This window comes from Mirounga angustirostris, unplaced genomic scaffold, assembly GCF_029215605.1.
Source record: "Mirounga angustirostris isolate CCGP_5_RB_7025 unplaced genomic scaffold, mMirAng1.0.hap1 SCAF_1, whole genome shotgun sequence".
Classification (NCBI taxonomy): domain Eukaryota; kingdom Metazoa; phylum Chordata; class Mammalia; order Carnivora; family Phocidae; genus Mirounga; species Mirounga angustirostris.
In genome coordinates this window covers 179,443,659-179,465,870 of record NW_026991709.1, presented here as the reverse complement: position 1 = coordinate 179,465,870, position 22,212 = coordinate 179,443,659, and the positions used below count along the sequence as shown (strand labels likewise).

Genomic DNA, 22,212 nt, shown 5'->3' with positions numbered 1-22,212 from the left:
GGCTTCCCGTGGAGCAGGGAGCCTGATGCAGGACTCGATCCCAGGACCCTGGGATCATGACCTGAGCCGAAGGCAGACGCTCAACGACTGAGCCACCCAGGCGCCCAAGAGTTCTGAGCCTTAGATGTAATTTTGGAATGTATTCATGCTTCTGTCGTAGCTCTTACATTGTAATTAAATTGATTGTTTATCTTCCTCACTAGACTGTGAGCTCTCTGAGGATAGGGACTGGGTCTTTTGTAAATTCTAGTACACTATATCTAGTGGAAGATTCAAAAAGCAGATGGATACTCAAGAGATCTGTGCTGAATCATAAAATAAAAGAACAGAGTGAAGGGTCGTAAAAAGGGAATAGACCCGGGAATCAGATAGGCCAGGCCTGAACTCCAACCCTCCCAGTTGCTGGCTATGTGACCTTTAGTAAGTCACCAGTCCTCACTGTGAAATATGAGTCATGTCACCTGCCTCTCAAAGACACCAAGAAGAGCCAATATGCAGTAAACACTCAACAAACTGTAGCTTTTGTTGTTGAGGATGAATGAAGTGGTGGTCGAAATGTGCACACAAATGAAATCAATTGAGGAAGTGCAGAAAGAAAAGAGCTGTGAGACTGGGAGAGAACAAGGGGGCAGGTGAAGGAAAAAGTGATTCAGAGCTAGAAAGCAAGAGCGAGAGTATGAGAGGAAGACCCAGACCAATTGGAATGTCAGGAAAAGAACCAAGATTGGGTGTGTTTTACTGGCTGTAAAAGGGCAGAGATTTTTTTTTTTTAAGATTTTATTTATTTATTTAGAAGAGTGTGGGTGAGCAGGGAGAGAGGTAGTGGGAGAGAGAGAGAGAATCTCAAGCAGACTCCTTGCAGAGGATAACGTGGGGCTCCATCTCACAACCCTGAGATCATGACCTGAGCTGAAACCACCAGTCGGTTGCTTAACCAATTGAGCCACCAAGGCGCCCCTGGGGCAGAGATTTTTTTTTTCTTTATTAATCTTGTTTCAAACTTTATTCCCAGGCTTCTTCAGCTTAATCAGCTGCAAAGAATGAATTGTATATAAGTAAGAACTGAAAAGAGCTGCAGTGTCCAAGGGGCTTGGGCTTAAAAATATTAGAGGTCTAGATTTTATCAGATCCATGAACAAAATTTTGAAAAGCAGTCATAATATAAAAATAGCAGCTCCCAGTAACTTCTTCAAGTTTTATCTTCTTCAGAAGTTGACTCAATTCAGTTTGCTTCATTCTTGGAAGCTTCATCAAAATTCTCCACAAGATCTGGAACTTCATCATCATCCTCCTCTCCGGTAGCAAGTGGTGCTTTTCCATCCACAGATTGTTTCGGCAGAGCTTCAGCCAGTCTTCTTCAACTAGTCAGACTGTCTGCACCGAGTTGGTTTAAGATACTGGGTAGCATTTCTGTCAGCTGCTTTGTCTCAGCGTGGCCTGGAATGGTCAAAGTGTTCGCTGCCAGCGATGTCTGAACTTTGGGGTTGTTAAAGTGGATCACTGGTCCTTAGTTTGTGAACATATTCACTTTTTCGATACCAGAGACATTGTTTACCCCTAACTCTTTAAGGAGAACTGAATTTTCTTATCATCTGCTGTAGCCGTTCTATGAACCACCTTCTTCTTTGGGCGAGCAGTTCCTGTCCCACGAATGCACACTTGTGCTTGCAGTTTGGCGAGTTTCTCCTGGTTCATGATAGTTTCTTTCATCTTGTTGGAGCAGAAATGGGACCGAGCAGGGGAATAGGGTTGGCGCTCAGGGGGTCTCGGGTGGACCAGCTGAGATTAGGTGCACACACACGGGGACGCAAGATGGCAGCTAGAGGGTGGGTCAGAGATTTTTAAGAAAGACCCTCATCAACATTGCTAGCATTAGTGGTGATAGTTTATGAGGTCTGTCATTTGTGTGTTTATTAAATGCTGGACATTGATCTAGGACTGTCAGTAGGGAAACCTTTGGAGGAAAAGATTGGGCTGTCTTGCATGATCTAACTATATCCTAACTGGGGTTTCTTCTGCTCTTTATAATGTCTGCCGAGTGCCTGGTGGTTAATAAGAAAGTTTAAACTTTATGTCGTTGGGCTTTCAGTGTCCAGTAGAATCACCAGAGGGAAGGAATTGGTGGAGAATAAAGAAATGGTATAAGAAAGGGGAGTATTATTTGAATTAGGTCTTTTGGGAGATTCAATCTGAGGACTAGAATTCTCTGAAGTCATTTCTCTCAACATAAAGACTGGAAAGACTTGAGTCTTTGAAACTTGTTAAAACACGCACTAAAACCAATAGCTACAAAAACAGAACCATCAGTTATGCAAATATCTCTCATTCCATTGCGCTAGAGTTGGAAAGAAATAAGGGCAGACTCTTTGGGTTTTTTGTTTTTGTTTTTGTTTTTGTTTTCGTTTGAGTATAGTTGACACACAATGTTACATTAGCTTCAGGTGTACAACATAGTGATTCCACAAGTTTCTACATTATGCTCTGCTCACCACAAGTGTAGCTACCATCTGTCACCATACAACACTACCACAATATCACTGACTATATTCCTTATGCTCTGCCTTTTATTCCCATGACTTCCTCATTCCATAACTGGAAGCCTGTGTCTCCCACTCCCCTTCCCCCAGTTTGCCCATCCCCCGCCTCTCCCCTATGGCAAATGTCAGTTTGTTCTCTGTATTTATAGGTCTGATTCTGCTTTTTGTTTGTTTATTCATTTGTTTTTTGTGGGTTTTTGGTTTTTTGTTGTTGTTTTTTTTTTTTTAGATTCCACTTATGAGTGAATTCATATGGTATTGTCTTTCTTAGTCTAACTTATTTCACTTAGCATAATACTGTCTAGATCCCTCCATGTTGTCTCAAATGGCACAATCTGTTATGGTTGTGTAATATTCCAATGAGTATATATACATAGATATGTATATATAACATCTTCCTTATTCATTTGTCTGTCAATGGACACTTAGGGTGACTCCATATCTTAGCTATTATAAATAATGCTGCAATAATCATAGGGGTGCATATATCTTTTCAAATTTGTGTTTTTGTTTTTTTAAATAAATACCTAATAGTGAAATTCTTGGATCGTATGATATTTCTGCTTCTAATTTTTTGAGGAATCTCCATATTGTTTTCCACAGTGGCTGTGCCAATTTACATTCCCACCACCAAGTGTACGAAGGTTCCTTTTTCTCCACATTTTTGTCAAAACTTGTTATTTCTTGTCTTTTTTATTTTAGCCATTCAAACTGGTGTAAGGTGGTTTTTGATTTGCATTTCCCCGATGATTAGGGATTTTGAGCATCTTTTCATGTGTCTGCTGGCCATCTATATGCTTTCTTTGGAAAAAATGTCTATTCAGGTCCTCTGCCCATTTTTTAATCAGATTGCTTGCCTTTTGGGGTGTTGAGTCATATAAGTTCTTCATATATTTTGAATATTAATCAAAATAAGAGGAGACTCCTAATGAAATCAGATTTTGTGGTAAGAACTCTGGAGTTTACATTTTTGAGTTTTGCTGCCCACTGTCCATTCTCTCTTCATCAGGTAACAGCAACCTGATTTTGCTCTGGGAACCATCTTTTTCCAATCTTAGTTCATATCTTTAGATGGAGAGGATTTCTCCTCTCCTCCACCCTCTGCTCCAGAAGTATAAGTATGACAAAGATCTAGTTAATAGAATATCACAACCATGCAACCACAGTGATTGGTTCAGAGATGGATATTTATCCTAAGCCAAGCCAATGCAGTCCAGTTGGAGCTCATTCTGATGTTTTGTTGAGCACCTGAAAGAGATATGCCCCTTTCCTACTGAATACAAGCCTGGGATGATGCAAACCTGGAGCTGCCAACCATCATCACTGGAAGATCTGTTGTCTGAGAATATAGTTGACAAGGTGGAAAGCAGCGGGGAGGAATGGAGAGAGCTCTCTTCCTAATGATGTTGCCTAAATTTCTGGATGCAGCTATGCCTGAGCTTTTTGGCTGTATAAGCTAACAAATATCCTTTGTTATTGAAGCCAGTATGAATTGTTTTTCATTACTTGCATTTGAAAGAATTCTGACTGACAAAACTCTAAAATATGTACATGTATTAGGGTACGGAGAAAGAAGAGTAGCAGACATATGTCTTTCAACATAATCTTTGAACAATTCTGTTATATTGGACCTACCAACCACTCTGTTTTAAAGAGGAGAATTCTGTAGCTGAAAGAGATGAGTCAGTTTGTCCAAAGTCATAGAAGAGAAAAAAAATGTCATTTGAACTAGATGATAGGGAAACAGTGGACAAGTTACTACTGCAGAATGGCCAAACCCAGCCCACCACTTGTTTTTATATGTCACACGAGTTAGGAATGGTTTTTTACATTTTAAATGGTAGAAAAGAAATGCAAAGATGCACTTCATGACACATGAAAATTATATGAAGTTGCCACTTGGGAAGACAGTTTGGCGGTTTCTTTCAACACTAGACATACTCTTATGATATGATCTAGCAATAGCACTCCTTGGTATTTGCCCAAAGGAGTTGAAACCATATGTCTGCACAAAAAAACCTGCACACAGATGTTTATGGTAGCTTTATTCATAATTGCCAAAATTTGGAAGCACCTAAGATGTCCTTTAGTAGGTAGATGGATAAAGTGTGGTAGAGCCAGACGATAGAATATTATTCATTGCTGAAAAGAAATGAGATTTCAAACCGTAACAAAATATGGTGGAACCTTAATTGTATATTGCTAAATGAAAGAATTCAATCTGAGAAGGCTATATACTGGATGATTCCAACTCTATGACATTCTGGAAAAGGCAAAATTATCAAGACACTAAAAATATTAATGGTTGTCATTTTGTTTATCATTTTTGACTGTTTTTATAGTTTCTCTGTTCCTTTCTTTTTTATCTTGATCTCCTCCATCGTAGTTTGATGACTTTCTCCAGTGGTATGCTTATATTCCTTTATCTTTATCTTTTGTGTATTTACTACAAGTTTTTGCTTTGTGGTTACCATGAGGCTTACCTATAACAAACTATTATCTCTAACAGTCTATTTGAAGTTGCTAACAACTTACATTTGATCTCATTTTAAAGCTTAACATTTTGAAGCTTTTAATATTTTTTGTTTGTTTGTTTGTTTTTTTAAAGATTTTATTTATTTATTTGAGAGAGAGAGAATGAGAGCCAGAGAGCATGAGAGGGAGGAGGGTCAGAGGGAGAAGCAGACTCCCTGCTGAGCAGGGAGCCCGATGCGGGACTCGATCCCAGGACTCCAGGATCATGACCTGAGCCGAAGGCAGTTGCTTAACCAACTGAGCCACCCAGGTGCCCCTGAAGCTTTTAATATTTAACACTATTTTTCACTTGATAATATTTGAGATCATAGCATGTGACATCTGAATATACAGAACTATCTAAGAAGCTTGATCTTCTGCACAGTATTATTCCTTCACACTATTCCTTCATACTATTATTCGTATTGACAGATGGTTAGGTTACTAATCTGTAACATGATCTGTATGTATGCATGTACATCACATACACACGTGGATGTAAATGTCTGCTCGTGTATGCAAATGTATCTGACGGATGGATTTTCTAGATCTTTAATTTCTTTTGATAGTGATGGAAAATTGAATTAAGCATTTTCTTTAGCATTTTTTTTCCCCAGGTTTACTTGTTTGGATTTGAAGTGGCAGCAAGGCAGAGGAAAAAGAGTGCCTGAAATTTAAAAAATTAAAAAAATATATATATCTAATAAGAAGAGTTCAACTTTTTTAATATCAAGAAAAAATTACTACTATGGGCAGCCATTATGCTTATGGTTTTATCTAATTGACCTTATTTAAACCTCTGTGAAGTAGATGTTCTTTTCCTTTTGTGTAGTGAAGAAACTGAGACTCTGAGTAGTGAATAAGCCCCTCACATTCCCATGTATTGTAAGTAGCAGGATTGGATTTGAAACTTTGTCTTCCATTTTAAAAATCCCAACTTCATTTCACAAGACATGGTATTGAGCCTTAAAAGCGAATCTAGGGAGATGTTATCGACATAATTTCAGGTTTTGATTTTTAAAACCCTCCAGTGAAGAGTCGGCCTAATATTCCACAGAATTCTTTTCTTACCAGTGCACCACTGAAGTAGAAGGAGGAAGGGCAAAACCCCCTTTCTTCCAACACATGAACAGAGAGATGGAAGATTTATTATATAAGAGGCCTATGAACAGAAACAATAAAAAATAGTCATCCTCACTGAATTCAATATCTGCTTATTATCTAGGTCTTTCTAAATTTCTCTCCTTGACAGTACCAATTAGCTACATCTCACGATGAGATTTATAATCTGACAAGCCTGAAACCCTGGTAATTAGGAAACTCTTCATTATCACTCATCTTTTGAAGAGTGCAGGGTGGCAGGCAATTGTCAGCTCTAAAGTGGTCAAGCTTTAAATTGGCCGAGGATTCCTGAAGCCTCTCCCTCATGTCAGGAGAAGAGAAAAAAGCAGCAGAATTTGGGGCCTCTCTCTTGAACCCATTGAAATAGGGGATTCAAGCTAAATAAGGGAGTCATCTTATTAGCTGGGGCTAAAAATCTATTCTGACCTTTGTCATCCATGTTTTTTTTTTTTAAATAGTAGTCTCCATATAACATATGTAAGTCTGGATTTTCCAATTTACATCACATGTGTCGTATCTTAATACCTCACAATGACTCCACATATTATTCCTGTGAGGCAGAAAAGCACATGCTTAGTTCACAATAATGGTAGTTAATACTTATTGACCATTTATTTTTTCATTAAGCACTGTGAGGAGATTTGTTACAGGGACCTCCTCACCTAACTTTAGCAATAACTCTCCGAGGTAGGTTCTTATAACTATTCCCATTTTACAAATGAGAAAGCTGAATCACAGAAAATTAAATAGTTAATCCAAGGACATACTGTTCGGAAGTGACACAGCTGGGATTTGAGTCCATTACTGACTGACTTCACAGTCATTGGCTGTAAACATTAAGCTCTAGGACACAAAAAACATATCCTGTAATTACACATCTCCCAAATGGAGCAATTTTCTATAAGCAGGAGATGGATGATTGAAGTTACTTTGGGGCTATATGTCCCTTGGCTAGGGGCAAGCATGGATTATACCCATGTGATGGAAGACCCTCTTCTGGAGCAAATGTGGTTTGAGGAGTTTAACTACTCTACAGGAGAATATATAAGGCTATTTTATTCAATGTAAATCTTTATCTCTGCAGGCTGTGATTCCTATGAGGTCTATATATTATTGTTTAGTTTTGGAGGGGGGTGGGTGTGCATGCCCATGTATGCATGTTGTGAATGTATTTTATTATTTAAACAATTGTGTGTTGGAGAAAGAGAGCCAAGAACATTAAAAAAAAAAAAAAAAGAACAGGAGAGATGTGTAGACTTGATTGTCAAAATGAACCAAAGGAATCCCTGGACTAAAACTGCTGATGTCTGACAGGACTTCTATGGAAGACTCTCTGAGATCAACCTTGGGAAAAACATGACCCTGTCAAAGGCCTTAGAGCTACAGAGATAATGGAAATTCCTACCATCCGTCATCATGGAAAGAGACCAATCCTGGGCTAAAAATAAGAACTATGCTGGAAAGCCTTTAGGGGTAAGATGACCTTTTTCATCTCTTTGGTTTTGGTAGACATAGGCAGAAGAGATGAGATGTACTCAAGGACCCTTAAAGAAGAGATGTGAGCTATTTCCCAAAATGTGGGGCAAGGTGTGGATTAATTAAACACCCACCTGATGCCTTTTGAGATGAACTGGATTCAGTGAACTCTGAGCAAAGCCAAACTTAACACCTAACTTAAAATTTCTCTGTATGGTAGTGCATTTCAATTTCTCTGAGATCTTTGGTAAAGTCTCACTGAACATCATAGCCTGGTGTCAGCTTTCACTTTGAGTTGAGTAGATTCTCTTTGATTATATTTGAAGAGGAACACCAACAGACTGAGTAAAGAGAGTCTGTAGTTGCTGTTTCCTTGTTCAAAATGTCAAAGAGACCACCTGTGTTTTTATATTCTTCTTCCCCAAATTCTGCAAAATGACACTGAACAGATAAATAAGTTACTAACCCACATAGTAGTTGCTGTAGGTGCCCCACTCATATCTCTCAGACTCACCATGTCATTAGATAACCATAGCGAGTATATTGGAAAAGAAAGTCAAAGAAATCTCTCTGGATATAAATTGAAAAGATCAAGAGATGGTCAACAGAAGAAAGATAAGATTTGAGGGTCAATCTGTAGAAACAAAATATAACCCATGGGGGAGAAAAAAGAAGGTAACAAGAAAAAAGAAGAGAGGAAATTATCAAAGAACAAACACAAGAAAATTTCCTAAAATTGAAGGACACAGCTCTTTAGACTAAGTCCAGCAAGAGCTTAGCATGATTATTAAAATGAGATCCACATTATAGCGGGCAGTGTTGTGTGCCACCCAGATTTCCCCTACAGGACTGAGGTACTCGTTCCCCAAGTCCTGGGTGTATTGGTGGCTGAGGGTTCTCAGATGATTCCCCCTTGGGCAATTAACATTTGCTCAAGAGTACTGTCTCACTCAAGGTCAGTCCTTTGTTGGCAATGGCTTGCATCCATGACTGGTCAGAAGAGCACATAAAGGCCCAGCCTACCTGCCTGAGGTAGGACAACCCTGAAGTGCTATACCAACTCCAGAACTCTCCATAGGATTAGCCGAAGTTTCTGTAGCAACTGCATCACCATTCAATGTCTCCTTCTGCCTAATCCTACTTTCCTGATCCCTCACACATGCTGTTTTCAAGAGCAGTTTCAATAAAGTTCCTGCACAATATTCTCTGCCTCTGAACCCAAGCTAAGATAATACCAAAGCATACTGCGGTAAAATTTCAGAGTTCAGAGAATAAAAAGAAGATCGTAAAAGCTTCCGGTGGGGCAAGGGGGAACAGAAGATCAACTGTGAAGGAACTGGGTACAAAATGGCATTAGATTTCTCAACAGCAACATTGAAATATACAAAAATGCCTTTTAAATAATGAGGGGAGGGGCGCCTGGTGGCTCCTTTGAGTGACCGACTCTTGGTTTTGGATCAGTCGTGATCTCAGGGTGGTGAGATAGAGCCATGTGTGGGGCTCCATGAAGAGCAGGGAGTCTGCTGGAGAGTTTCTCTCTCTCTCCCCCTCTGCCCCTGCCCCCACTCATGCATTCTCTCTCTCTCTCTCTAAAAATAAATAAATAAATCTCTTTTAAAAAGATAAACAATGAGGGGAAAATATTTTCATCCTATATTTACATTTACTTTGAGACTATAGATTCTATCCTATGAGTATATAACTAAGGGAAAGAAGGGCATAAAGACATTTTCATATGGGCAAGTACTCAATAAATCTACCTCTTTTTCCATCTTTCTTTGTAAAATACTAGAGTGAAATGATATAAGAAGGAAGAGCAACAAACTGAGTATAGGCAGTCCATCAAAATGAAAGAGTAAACCAAGAAAGTGAAAGACACAAGAGATAGGAAAATGTGGGATGTTATCCAGAAGACTGGCAAAGATACAGTCTTAGGAATGCAGACTTGCAGCAAGCTAAGAGAAAAATTGGCCCAGATAGAATCAGGAGAATAGCAGACTCCAGAAAGGAAGGCTCCAGGAACCAAGAAAATTAGTAATAACAATAGTAAACTATTAACTCCTACAGAAATATATGTTTGAAGCCAATTTTAGTGAGTTGAATATTTGCATGATCATTAATAATAATATAAACATTGGCTGTTGATTTAGTAAAACATATGACTATGTTGGAGTTTTGAGAAAAAGGAAAATGGTGGGGCATGCTGACGAGCTAAGTACTTATGTAGAATGTAGTGAAGTCGGTGGATACCTTCTTACATTGGTGAACAAAGAGATAGTAGTATATGGAAAATTTTATAAATGTGAAAGTAAATACTAGGGGATGTAGCTAAGAAAGGTAAGGAGGGGTTGCTTCTGGGGGGAGAAATGAAGGACAGTGCAAGGTATGACTTTTTTAAAATATAAACCCTTGGTACTGCTTATGTTAGGCTTTTAAAGCCATGTGCACACATTTATTTAATGAAAAGGAAGTGGTAGAAAATGGTCTGCTATGTAGTGATAGTGACAAATGGGGAGTGCAGAGATGAAGGAGATGGTATGCATCAGCCAACAAAGACTTGTGGAACATGAGGGCATTTCCTGGGAGTTACTAGAAAAACTTGACAAAGGGATCCTCATAAAGGACTGAACTTCCTAAAATCAAACCATCTTGATATACCAGTTTCACCTTTAGGTTCTGCTGATAGGTTTGAATCGTCCATTCTACCATAAGTACTCAGACCTATGGCAGATGTCGCTAATTCAGCACTGCTATATTTTACACATAAGCACGATCAATTAGCAATGTCCACCATGGGCACAGAAAGGAGGAGTGACAGCACACTTTCCAAAGCCACACTGTGGCTTCAGAATCCTTCTCAACACAAGAGTCTAAGAACCATACCCATGGGACAGTGGATTGACTCTAAAGGGCTATTTCACTTCCAGAACTCCTCATAGGATTGGCATCCTTTATAGACAATTTGCCATCCCTAGTATAAAAGCCTACCTCTCATATGTTAGTTTGTGTCCTTTCAGAAACAGATGCTAAGAAAAGATTAAACATACCAGTGTTTATGGGGGAAATGGCTGTGAGAGAAAATGGGGATGCTGGGAACCATCAGACTGCATTACCCATCTGTCCCCAGTAAAGGAAAGAAGCAAGTCTGAAGTGCAGTAGTAAGGAATGTTTGGCAAAACCACGGGGAAGTCCTCAAGTCAAAATCTGCAAATTAGAAGAGTCCTGTGCTTTCCTGGAATGGGCATGCCTTAATATCCTTGCCATGTTCAGTCACTGGCTATGGGAAGCATGGCCTCAGACCAAGCACAGTGATGCACTTCAGAGCATAGCAATTGGGCTTAGTCAATAATTCTCCCTGCAGTTGGAGGTCTATGGTTCACATTGCCATGGTTGCCACATTTCACCTTGGGAAATCAAGAGCACCGAGCAGGTTTTAGACAGGCCTAGGGAACTAAATACTTGAAACGCAGGTGTCCACAGAGTCACAAGGGGATGTTGAGGAACTGGGAGTGTGAGCGAGGCCAGGCTTTAGGCAGTAGCAGACAGACTGGGTTGTTGGTATCTGCCTCCTAACAGATTGATGATCGGCCATTGGCAGATGTGGGTAGGAAGAGCAGAATAATTTTGTTAGCCTGAATTTGGGCAATGAGACTGAGTAGAAGAATTCAGAATCAAGAGCTAGGAAAATCCCCTTTGGAATCCTCCCATGTGTTTGTCAAGTACTCCAGAGCACTGACCCAACACATTTCTGCTCTCTTCAATGGCTGAGACGAAGCTGTTTTAATCAGTAATTACATTAGAAGCTACACTTAGTCACAGCACTAACAACAAAAACCATTAGTAAGCACCCACTAAGTACTTATTCCTATGCAGTGGGTACTGAAAACACAGTTCTTGACCTCTGGGTGCTTACAGTGGAGTCGCAGCATAAGCAAATCCAATCAGTATGTGCTGCAGCGCGCACACACCCACGCCCCAAGTAAGCAACCCCCTTCACTTTGAAGAGAGACATTTGCGCACAGGAGCCCCTAAAAGTCACTTTGTCTGCTGTGCCATAAAAAAACCCAGAGATTTGTTTCCAATGTTAGATAATATATTTTTAGGCTCTAGTTACTGTTTTCCCCAAACTCATGACATAAGCTTCTCTTTGAATTCATTTGTGTCATCATGGCTACAGAACTATACAAGCCTAACCATCTAGGTTATTGAAAAATCATCATTTTTTTCAGTTAGGCCAAACATCAGTCATTGAGACACATCCGTTGTAGTTGATTCCATTAAAGAATAGTGTGATTGACGCAACTGTCAAAACACGGCAGACTATACCACAAACGGCCATCTTGGTTTGAGGTGCTCACCCAATGCTGAAGATTCTCTACCCTCTAACTCAGTATGTGGCAAGTTGCACCTTTCCCTGTTTCCAAATCTTAGTGTCTGAGTAATAAACAGCACCAACACAAATCCAGGCTTGTTTTATGCATATGTTTAAGTTTCAATATTCTGTGATGTATGAATTTGTTACCCATTGAACGGATAGGGAAGCTGCGTTAGAGAAGTTATTCAAGGTTGCACCATGAGTCATGAGGCCATATCAGAACAAGAACTCTTGGCCTAATCTGTACTCTGGTGTCCCATCGTATGTTTTATCTAGCCCAGCCTCAAGTTGCCAGGAGCTGTCTCCACCAAATCTAGACTGTAGTGATCAAAATACTTGGCAGAAGAGTCTATCTTTGTCATCGCATCGTATTTCTAAAGCAAAGTCCAGATGACCCTGACGTTGGTTATTCAATGACACCCCATGTCTTTTTTCAAACCCACCGTCTCAACTGAAAAAGAGTAAGGAAAAGATTTGAGGACTTTCTAGTTCTTAGCCTGGTAACTATAGTAAGATGATCTACCATTTTTATCTACCCATAAGGAAATACCCTGCTTTCAAAAAGGTGGTGTGGAGACCAACTAAAAAAGACAGGAAGACACTGTCTGAAAAAGAAGAGGTCCCCAAATGACAAATACTGAAAGTGTTGATCACTCAGATGCTAACTGGCCTCCCTGAATGATCTGAAAAGCTGCACACTGATTACGTGCCTTGGCGACGTCCCTCCCATTAGAGTTAATGAACATCTCAGGGACCTGCTTGGCCACATTCCCATTGTAAGTACTGAGCTAGGAACATACACCACATTGGAAACTCAAAGATTTTCCCTTCCCTGAGAGGAGTTTCATCATGTTTTGTTTGGAGTGTATTCCTAACTTTATTGTAATAAAAACATGTTGCCTTTGGGAAAGAGTCAGGATTTGTCTGAGAATGGGTAGTGCTTTGGGTTTTTTGTTTAAAGCCTAAAAATAAGAAGGAATATTTGGCAGAAACCCAGGTCCTGAAGATACTGTATTATTCTAACTATTAAATATAAGGAAATTCAATATATGCTTCTTAATTATTATTTTTGTCAAATGTGTAACTCCTGGAATGTCCCCCATTAGCCTTAACTATATTAATTTTTCCACAGCTACAAAAACAGAAGAAAATCATGCCATAACTCTTATTATCACCAAGCTGTTGTTCTTTGGTTCATCTTTAATATATTAAATATATAAATATATTAAAAATTTAAAGTATTCATCTGAAGAATGTAATTTTCATGAGGAAATAAATCAAATAATGATCAACCTTAGAGACTATCACGAGGAAAAAACAACACATTTCAATTTGCTTTTCAAAAATTCTGCTGACAATTTCCAGCATGTATGCACACTCTCACGCACAACCCTCACACCCACGCATACTCTCAGACGACACACATACACCTTCATGCATACGATCTCATTTGCACCACCTCACCACATTATCTAGATTCTACCTCTTCTGTTGCTATCTAAGTAGTGATTTTCTTTTGGATCTGTCCAAAAAAAGTGTTTTTTAAAGAAATGTTTTCAGGGGGACTAACTCTGTGGGATTTGAATAGGTGGTCCAGTGTGTGTGTGTGTTCCATGGTTAAAAGGGTTTAAGAAACTCGGAGGTAAAGAAAGCTAAGCACACCTTCTTACGGTAGGATCTTAGGACAGAATTGCTGAGAGCCCTTAATGAACGAATGTATTGTATGCATCCTTAATAGAAGTATGTTGTATATAGACTGTGCTTTCTGACTGGTAGCAGCTTATCACATGGCAATTAAGCCCTTGCTATGTGGCTGATCTGAGCTGAGATATGCTGCAAATATAAAATATACAATGTAGTACCAAAAAAAGGGTAAAATATCTCATTAATAAATGTTTTCTATTGATTATATCTTGAAATGATAATATTTTGGATATATTGGATTAAATAAATATATTATTAATATTAATCTCACCCATTTCTTTTTACCTTTTTTAATATGACTATCAGAAACCTTAGAATTACATATGTGGCGGGGCACCTGGGTGGCTCAGTTGGTTAAGCGACTGCCTTCGGCTCAGGTCATGATCCTGGAGTCCCAGGATCGAGTCCCGCATCGGGCTCCCTGCTCAACAGGGAGTCTGCTTCTCCCTCTGACCCTCCCCCCTCTCATGCTCTCTCTCTCTCTATCTCATTCTCTCTCTCAAATAAATAAAATCTTTAAAAGAAAAAAAAAGAATTACATATGTGGCTAGTATTATATTTCTATTGAACCATGCTGGTACAGAGCATGTTTCAAATGTAGTTGACCATAAGAATTAATGTTTTGTATAATATCTTATGGATGTAGTCTGGTAGGCTTTGAATTCTGAGATTATACCTTTTACCATTTAGGCGGGGGGTGGTCAGCCTTTGCAATAGAAGCAAAGGTTGTTTTGCATTTGCCTAGGAACACTGGTCAGAATGAAGATGAATATTGTGTCTAAAAGTATTTTCTTAAGATCCTACTATGTGTCAGGCTCTGCATGAGGCACAGAGCATAGGTCAGTGAATCCTATAGATAGGGCTCAAAAGATAACAATAGAAACCAGCAAGTAAGGGCATTGTGCTTTACAGTGCTTACTCAAATGCAGACTTCTGGGTGCCACCTCAAACCTACTGAATGAGCTCTCTGGGAGTGGGGCATTTCTAGCAAGCACTTCCAGGGATTGTGGAACACATTGAAGCTTGCAAACAACTGTGCTAGCTGGGTGGGTAAACATGAATAAAACATCTTCATCTGTCAGCCTCTTGGTTGCAAGCAACAGACATGGGCACTAGCTCTCTTAAATAAAAAGGGAATCAACTGGAAGGATATCAGGAGCTTACAGAATTGAAAGTAGGCTAGGAAAATGGGCTTCAAAAACAGAAAACAAGGAAATTTCAGAGGCTTGGAATCAGGAACTGGATAGCTTAGGTGTGGTCAAGATATCACCAAAGTTCCAGCCTCCATCTTTGCATCATGCATGTAAGATTCAAAGTGTGAAATAGACCTCATGCTCAGGCATATATTGGGGTGAGGGCAAGACTTGGTCTCCTCTGTGTCTGTTATAGGAAACAGCAGTGAGAGGTAGTTTCTGGGAATAGCCATCCTTTCCTCCATCCCCAAATTATAAATAATGGAGAATTCCTCTAAAAAGAAGGCCAAAATTCTACCCAAAAAATGCACGATCAAGTGGAAGATGGAGGGACTGAATGCTCCGATGCTCCCAAATAGCCACTGCCCAATGTAAGACCCTACAGTAAAATAATCTCCGAAGTTGAGAGGGGGAGTATCAACATATATTATTTGGAAATTCCTCTGCAAGGAAGATGTGCTTCTTCTCCCCATCCATAAAATAAATATTTTTATTTTATTCTTGGAGTTATCATCCAATAGTACCATTATTAATTTTGTTGCTCAGATTGTTCCATTTTAGTCACTGGGGGCTCTTCTGGATTAGTTCCTATGTCCTCTCTCCAAACTGGTTTCTGGACTGGACAAGGCTTCTCGAAGGCAGGGACTCTGTCTTATTTGACTTTGCAGAATGGAAAATGCCTTATTCATAGATGTCACTGGGCTCGAAGTTGAAGATGCAAATTATTCTTCTGACTCAGCGAATACTCTTGTGTGTGAGATCACGACAGGAAGCAGCTTTAGTCTAGGTCAGTAACCAACATGTAAAGAGTATTTAACAACTTATAAAGCATGTCCTGTTGCTTGATGCCATTCCATCTACACAACCAACCTATAAAGCTGATATTTGAGAACAGAACCCACATTGGCATTGACGGTAGAGCAGAGTCTTAGGGGCCTTCTGCAGGGCCAAGTTTCAGCTCCTTAGTAGGTGGAGAGGTCTAGGTCCAGGCCAAGGGCTTCTAAGAAATGAGCCAGAAAGCCTAGGGTAGCAGGTAGGGGATAGTCATCAAGCATGTGGTCAAAGGATGCAGTTTAACCACTGTATAAATATCTATAATTTTTCTAAAGATCTTATTTATTTATTTGTCAGAGAGAGAGCACAAATAGGGGGAGTGGCAGGCAGAGGGAGAAGCAGGTTCCCCACTGAGCAGGGAGCCCAATGTGGGACTGGATCCTAGGACCCTGGGATCATGACTGGAGCTGAAGGCAGATGCTTAATCGACTGAGCCACCCAGGCATCCCTAAATATCTATACTTTTTAACATTTGGTACAGCCACATTAGAACATACCAGTACAAACTAATAATTTTCTCTGTATACAAACACCATGTTCCCTACTTATGGGCACTATTATGCCCATTTTATAAATTGAGATCAAATAATGTGCCAAGGCTGCAGAGCTAGAGATAAGCCTAGATTCTCAGTAGAGTTCTGTTTGTGACAAAATGAATTTTGGAAATTAAGGGAATGAACTTGAATTTTGAAATTAACCAGATTCAGGTGCACCTTCTACCTTTCCTTAGAATTCCCCCTCATAATATGAAACAGCATATTATAGCATTCAAATTCTAAACCATGGGTGCTCAAATGCCCCTGACTCTTTGATAAGACTTCCTTTTTACAAGGGGAAGAAAAGACACATTTTCTTGTGTTTTTTGACATACATCAAGTTTGAAAGTGGGATTTTTCTATTTTCCAACCTGAGACCCTATCCTTCTACAGAAATGTTCTGCTCCAAGATGCTGGAAGGGCTCTTGTCAGCGATAACCTGGCCATGTGGCTTCTTCCTCCTTAATCGGTTTCCCTGGACTGCCTGTGTTTCTACACAGGTGGGGTTGATAAGAGGCTCCTGTGCTCATTGGGCCATATTTTTAAAATTCTTATTTCTATCTTTCATTCTCCAAGACAGATTCCTGGATAGAGATGCAGGTTTGCATTTTCTGCCTTCCAACAGGAGAGTCAAGTTGAAGCATACACCTGTGTAAGTTTGTGTGTGTGTGTAGATTGTGGACTGTAAGCTCAATATTGCTTTTTGCTGACTCATTCAAAACCCTGGATGCCCTTACTTTGAACAGGTGCAATTAAAAACAAAAACAAACCCCCAAATTTTCCACTGTCCTCAATATCTACTAGAACCTTTGATTTCTGGGCCTTCTAGGAGAAAAGGGGCCATTGAAGATGCAGTCCTCATGGAAGATGCATCAGTAGACAATCATGTTTGAAGACAGAATGTTTAATTTCTAAGCCTTAAATTCCTGCATAGCCTAACTTATGATGTTGTCTTGTAAGAAGTGAGAACACTGATTGAAGATTCCCTACCACAGAGTTAATGCTCAGTTAGAGTCAGCTATCATTATTGTTGTGTTCAGTCCTTTGGGGGCCAGGGCTGACTGGACTATAAGGACGGGAAAGCAGCAAATAGACTAATTAGCACCCTATGCCAAGAATGACATAAGTAAATAAGTCCTCAGAAATGTGGCTTGATAATACTCAGAGGAAAAGTCTATTACTTATAGAAACTGAAGCTGAAGGGTCAAGATGTAGAAGAAAGGTCATACTGGGAACCATGATGAACCACAGGAAATCTCAATTTCTAGGCTATTGTAATTTCTTTTTTTTTTTTTTTAGATTTTATTTATTTATTTGAGAGAGAGAGAATGAGAGACAGAGAGCATGAGAGGGGGGAGGGTCAGAGGGAGAAGCAGACGCCCTGCCGAGCAGGGAGCCCGACATGGGACTCGATCCCGGGACTCCAGGATCACGACCTGAGCCGAAGGCAGTCGCCCAACCAACTGAGCCACCCAGGCGTCCCTAGGCTATTGTAATTTCTGCCTTTTTTGAACACATATTAGGCTATCCAATATACTCATTTAATCATATAACTTTGTTACTTTTGACTTTTGAATGCATGTGTGTTGGTTTTGTGTCCCTATACCATTTAAGGTCCAGACAAGAAAACTGTAATTACTCTAGGTATCTCAAACAGAGAGGATTTAATATAGGGAATTGGTTACACAGCCACTGGAAGAGCTGAAAGTGAAACAAGAGATGTGAGGTTAGCAATGGCAGGAAGCTAGTACCAGGTCTAAGACTGGAGAAAGAAAGGATATAAGTTACCAAAGCCCAGGATTTGGGGTCATATGCTGGAAGCTGGAATCATAATAGGCTGGCAGGTGGCAACTAGGATTAGGTAGAGAGGGGGGTTCCCTGCAGAAAGGGAGCTACAAGGAAATACAGCCATGTCATGAGCACCCCATGAAAAAGAGAATGGAGAAGTATTCTTGCTCTGTCTTTCTCCTGTCCTTCAGTCTTGTACCAGTGCCTCCCATTGGCCAAACCACCTGAAAGGCAGAGGGCAACAGAACCTGAAGAATGCAGTTCCCTAGGGAATGGAGCCCAGATCAAAAGGGCACTGACCAGCCAGGGCCAAACCATATAAGGTGCTTGGTGTCATCTATGGCATCTCCAGGGTGTTTCTTCTCTGTAGGTGGTCCCTTCTTGTGGTGGACATGTATGATTGCCTCTGTTTGGAGTGTAATTCTCTCTTAAAGATAAGAGCTATGAGAAGAGAAGCACTGAAATTCTATAGTCAAATTCAAGAGAATAGGCTTAGAAGTAAAAAGGATATTTTTAAACTCATCGAACTCTGCAGCTCATGTCTAATGTTTTCCAGCTACAACCTGATGACTCAGAAGATTTTTTTGGGCTTTTGTTTTAGCAAATCTTGATTATCAATGTGATCAGCCCTCTCCCAGATCTGGAGGGAATGATTAGCAGGCGGCTAGCTGTGAACTGAACTAGATAACGTTTGCACTTGAAAAGGACGCATCTTGCATCCTTAATCTCAAGTATACTTTAAATAGAATTGAAATAAATGTTTGCCCATGACCTCTGGTGGTGATGGATTTTGAATTTTGGATAATACTTTATGTGTTGCTTCTTTATTACCTTCCCAGTCACTCTGATATATGTATATGTGTGTGTGCGTGTGTTTTAATTGCATTTGGATTAAATTATCAAAGCAATTGAAAATCCTAGGCAGTTCTTATATTGTAAAAGCGAATTTTAGCTCATCTATGCAGTGTCAGAAGTTGAATCCACTTGTAAAGTGTTACTGGGTGACACAGGTTTTGTCATTTCCATTGCCTCATGGCAGAGAGGTAGAGTCCAACACGACTGGCCATTAATATCCTGCTACTGCTGGACACCAACTAGTAAAGTGGGCTAGACTTCTTCAACATCTGGAAATCCTAAGGGAATTCCTTCTGAGCTTAGTATTAACTCACCCTGATGCTTGTTCTTTTGTTCATGCTTCGCCTCAAGGAGTTCACCCACAGTGTATTTATTTTAAAACCAATCCTTGCAAGAACAATCACCTTACCAAGAAACACATCAGAGACTTTCTGGATCTTGGGCTGAAAATATCCCAGGATGTCAATGGAGACTGGGATTACATAGCCATGAACTCCATTGTTTGTAACATAATTTGTGCCATTTCACACATTTGTCTCTGAGGCCATCCCTTATTTATAAAAAATATTATTCTTTTTGCCATTTATAGGTGGAATCAATCCATCCGTATGGATGTAAATGGAAGACCCTGAGGAGGTCCTCCAGCTTGGCACACTTCCCATTTCACCATCAGTTCCTGAATATGGGATCCAGTGGGAAACTCCTGTCTCATTTTTCACTCCTTTGAATGTGTCAGTGGTGTAGAGGTGGGTACTTGTGGGGTGTCTGCCAGGCCCATTTTAAGTAAGCCACTTCCTCTGAGAATTGCCCCTCTCCATACACATAGAGGATTGGGCCCCAGGTAGCCATGTTAATACAACTTGACTTCATCCATATTAATTGGACCTGAGTGGTTAATTGCTTGACCCATTCAGGGCCAGTTTCTTTATCCCTAGAATTTACAACAGAGAAAATGCTATTCAGGGTGGTCTGGTGTCTTGAACCAAGAAGATTTACATGGGAAGATGTAAGCAGCCATTTCACCCAAGGGCATGAAATTCAAGAGGAATTACATGCAAAGAGAGAACAGACAAAGAGGTTAAAGTATTGCCTAGTGAGTTCATTGCCTATTGTACCCCAAATTGCCCCCAAAATAGCAGCTTAAAACCACCAACATTTATTAGCTTACACAGTTTCTGAAGATCAGGAATCTGGGACAAGCTTAGCTGGGTATTTGTGGCTCTCTCAAGAGTGTTCTGTCAAGATGTTGGTTGGGGCTAGAGAATGCTCTTCCAAAGTCACTCATATGGCTGCTGGCAAGAGGGTTCTGTTCCTTGCCATATGACTTTCTCCACTGTTTTGCTTACAAGACATGGCAGCTGACTTTCCCCACAGCTGAGAGAAAGAGAGGGAGAGCAACTAAGATGGTGGTGGAACTTAATTCTCCTCTTCTTGAGTGTGTACTAGACTTAGTGACTCTTCCAAAGACAAAAATATGGAAAGGGAAAAATAGTAACCATAAAGTAGAGAAACATGGCAGATACCAGCTTAACCACGTAATCAAGGTTAACATCACCAGTCTAAGTCATGTTGATATTACACACTCCTGATAAGATGTAATGAGAAGGTTATCTCATCCTGTGGTATTCTTCCCTCAAATCCATAATCCCAGACTAGTTATGAGAAAACAGCAGACAAATCCAAACTGAAGGACATTCTACAGAATACCTGACCAGTACTCTTCAAAAGTCTAAATCTTATTTTTTTATTTACTTTTTTTAAAGATTTTATTTATTTATTTGAGAGAGAGAGAGAATAAGAGAGAGCACATGAGAGGGGGGAGGGTCAGAGGGAGAAGCAGACTCCCCGCCGAGCAGGGAGCCCGATGCGGGACTCGATCCAGGGACTCCAGGATCATGACCTGAGCCGAAGGCAGTCGCTTAACCAACTGAGCCACCCAGGCGCCCAGTCTAAAGCTTATTAAAAAAAAAAAAAAAAAAAAGACTGAGAAATTGTTACAGACCTTAGGAGATTAAGGACACTTGATGAATAAATGCCATGAGGTATCCTGGATTAGATCCTAAAACACAAAAGGGTGTAAGTAGGAAAATTGGTGAAATCTGAATAAAGTCTAAGCTTTAATTAATAGTATTGTACCAATGTTAATTTCTCAGTTTTGACAAATGTACCACAGCTATGTTAACATAAGTGGAAGCAGGGTGAATGACATATGGAAACCCTTTGTACTACCCTTGCAACTTTTCTGTAAATCTGTAATTATCCCCCCCAACAACAATGTGCAAAGTGACAAGCCCTGGGTGGGACCATACCTCTTACGAAGGAGATCTAGTTTCAACTTGTATGTAGGTGGATGGGATAGTCTAACAAGACTTCTCAGAGAGAATAAAGTCCAGTTGCATGCAAAGACAGTGAAAACTACAGCTGTAGCATCATGAAGTAGTCATTAACTTCTCATAGAATTGTATAGGTTCAACAAATGGGGTGGGGTGGTACATGGGGTGAAAGAGAGAGTAGCACAAACAACGCTAGAGAAATAGTTCTGGGCTCTTGGGATGAAACTGACACAGCGTTGACTTTCTGTAGGAAATTGTATTAGTCCACTCAGGCTGACATTTAAAAAATACCATACACTGGGTAGCTTAAACAACAGAAATTTATTTCTCATGGTTCTGGAGCCTGGGAAGTCCAAGATTGGGAGCCCGCATGGTTGCATTCTCATGAGGACTCTTCCTAACTTCTTCCTAGGCTGCCTTCTTACTGGGTCTTTATGTGGTAGAGAGAGATAGTGTCTCTTCTCATAAGGGCACTAATCCCATTGAGATCCCCAACCTCATAGACTCATTTAAACCTTCCAAAGGCCCCATCTCTAGTGATACATCCATGAAGTTAGGGCATCTACATAGGAATTTCCAGAGGGGGGACACAAACATTCAGTCCATAACAGAGATCTTATAAGACAATGCTCTGTTCTCCAACACTGGGATAGATACACCCCATGATAGACTTGATATGCTGAGGTTATAAAGATAAATAACCCTAAATCTCTGTGGCTTAAATAAATGTTTATTTCTCACTTATGCTCTATGTCCATCATGGGTTGTCAGGGACTGAGTTCCTATTATCCTCACTCAGGAACCCAGGGCATAAGGAGTCTTTACCATTAGCTGTCGCTGTAGATAAAGGAAGACAATGTGACATCACACACTGACTTATTAAAGTTTTTATTTAAATCCCTGTTATTTAACATAAAGTGTAATATTAGTTTCAGTTGTACAATA

The 22,212-nt window shown here is 40.0% G+C and overlaps 1 pseudogene; it reads right to left on the bottom strand.

The window, feature by feature from the left end:
- Positions 1-1,161: 1,161 nt before the first annotated feature.
- LOC123834759 (transcription factor BTF3-like) lies at positions 1,162-1,791 on the bottom strand (annotated as a pseudogene).
- Between the last annotated feature and the right edge of the window lie 20,421 nt (positions 1,792-22,212).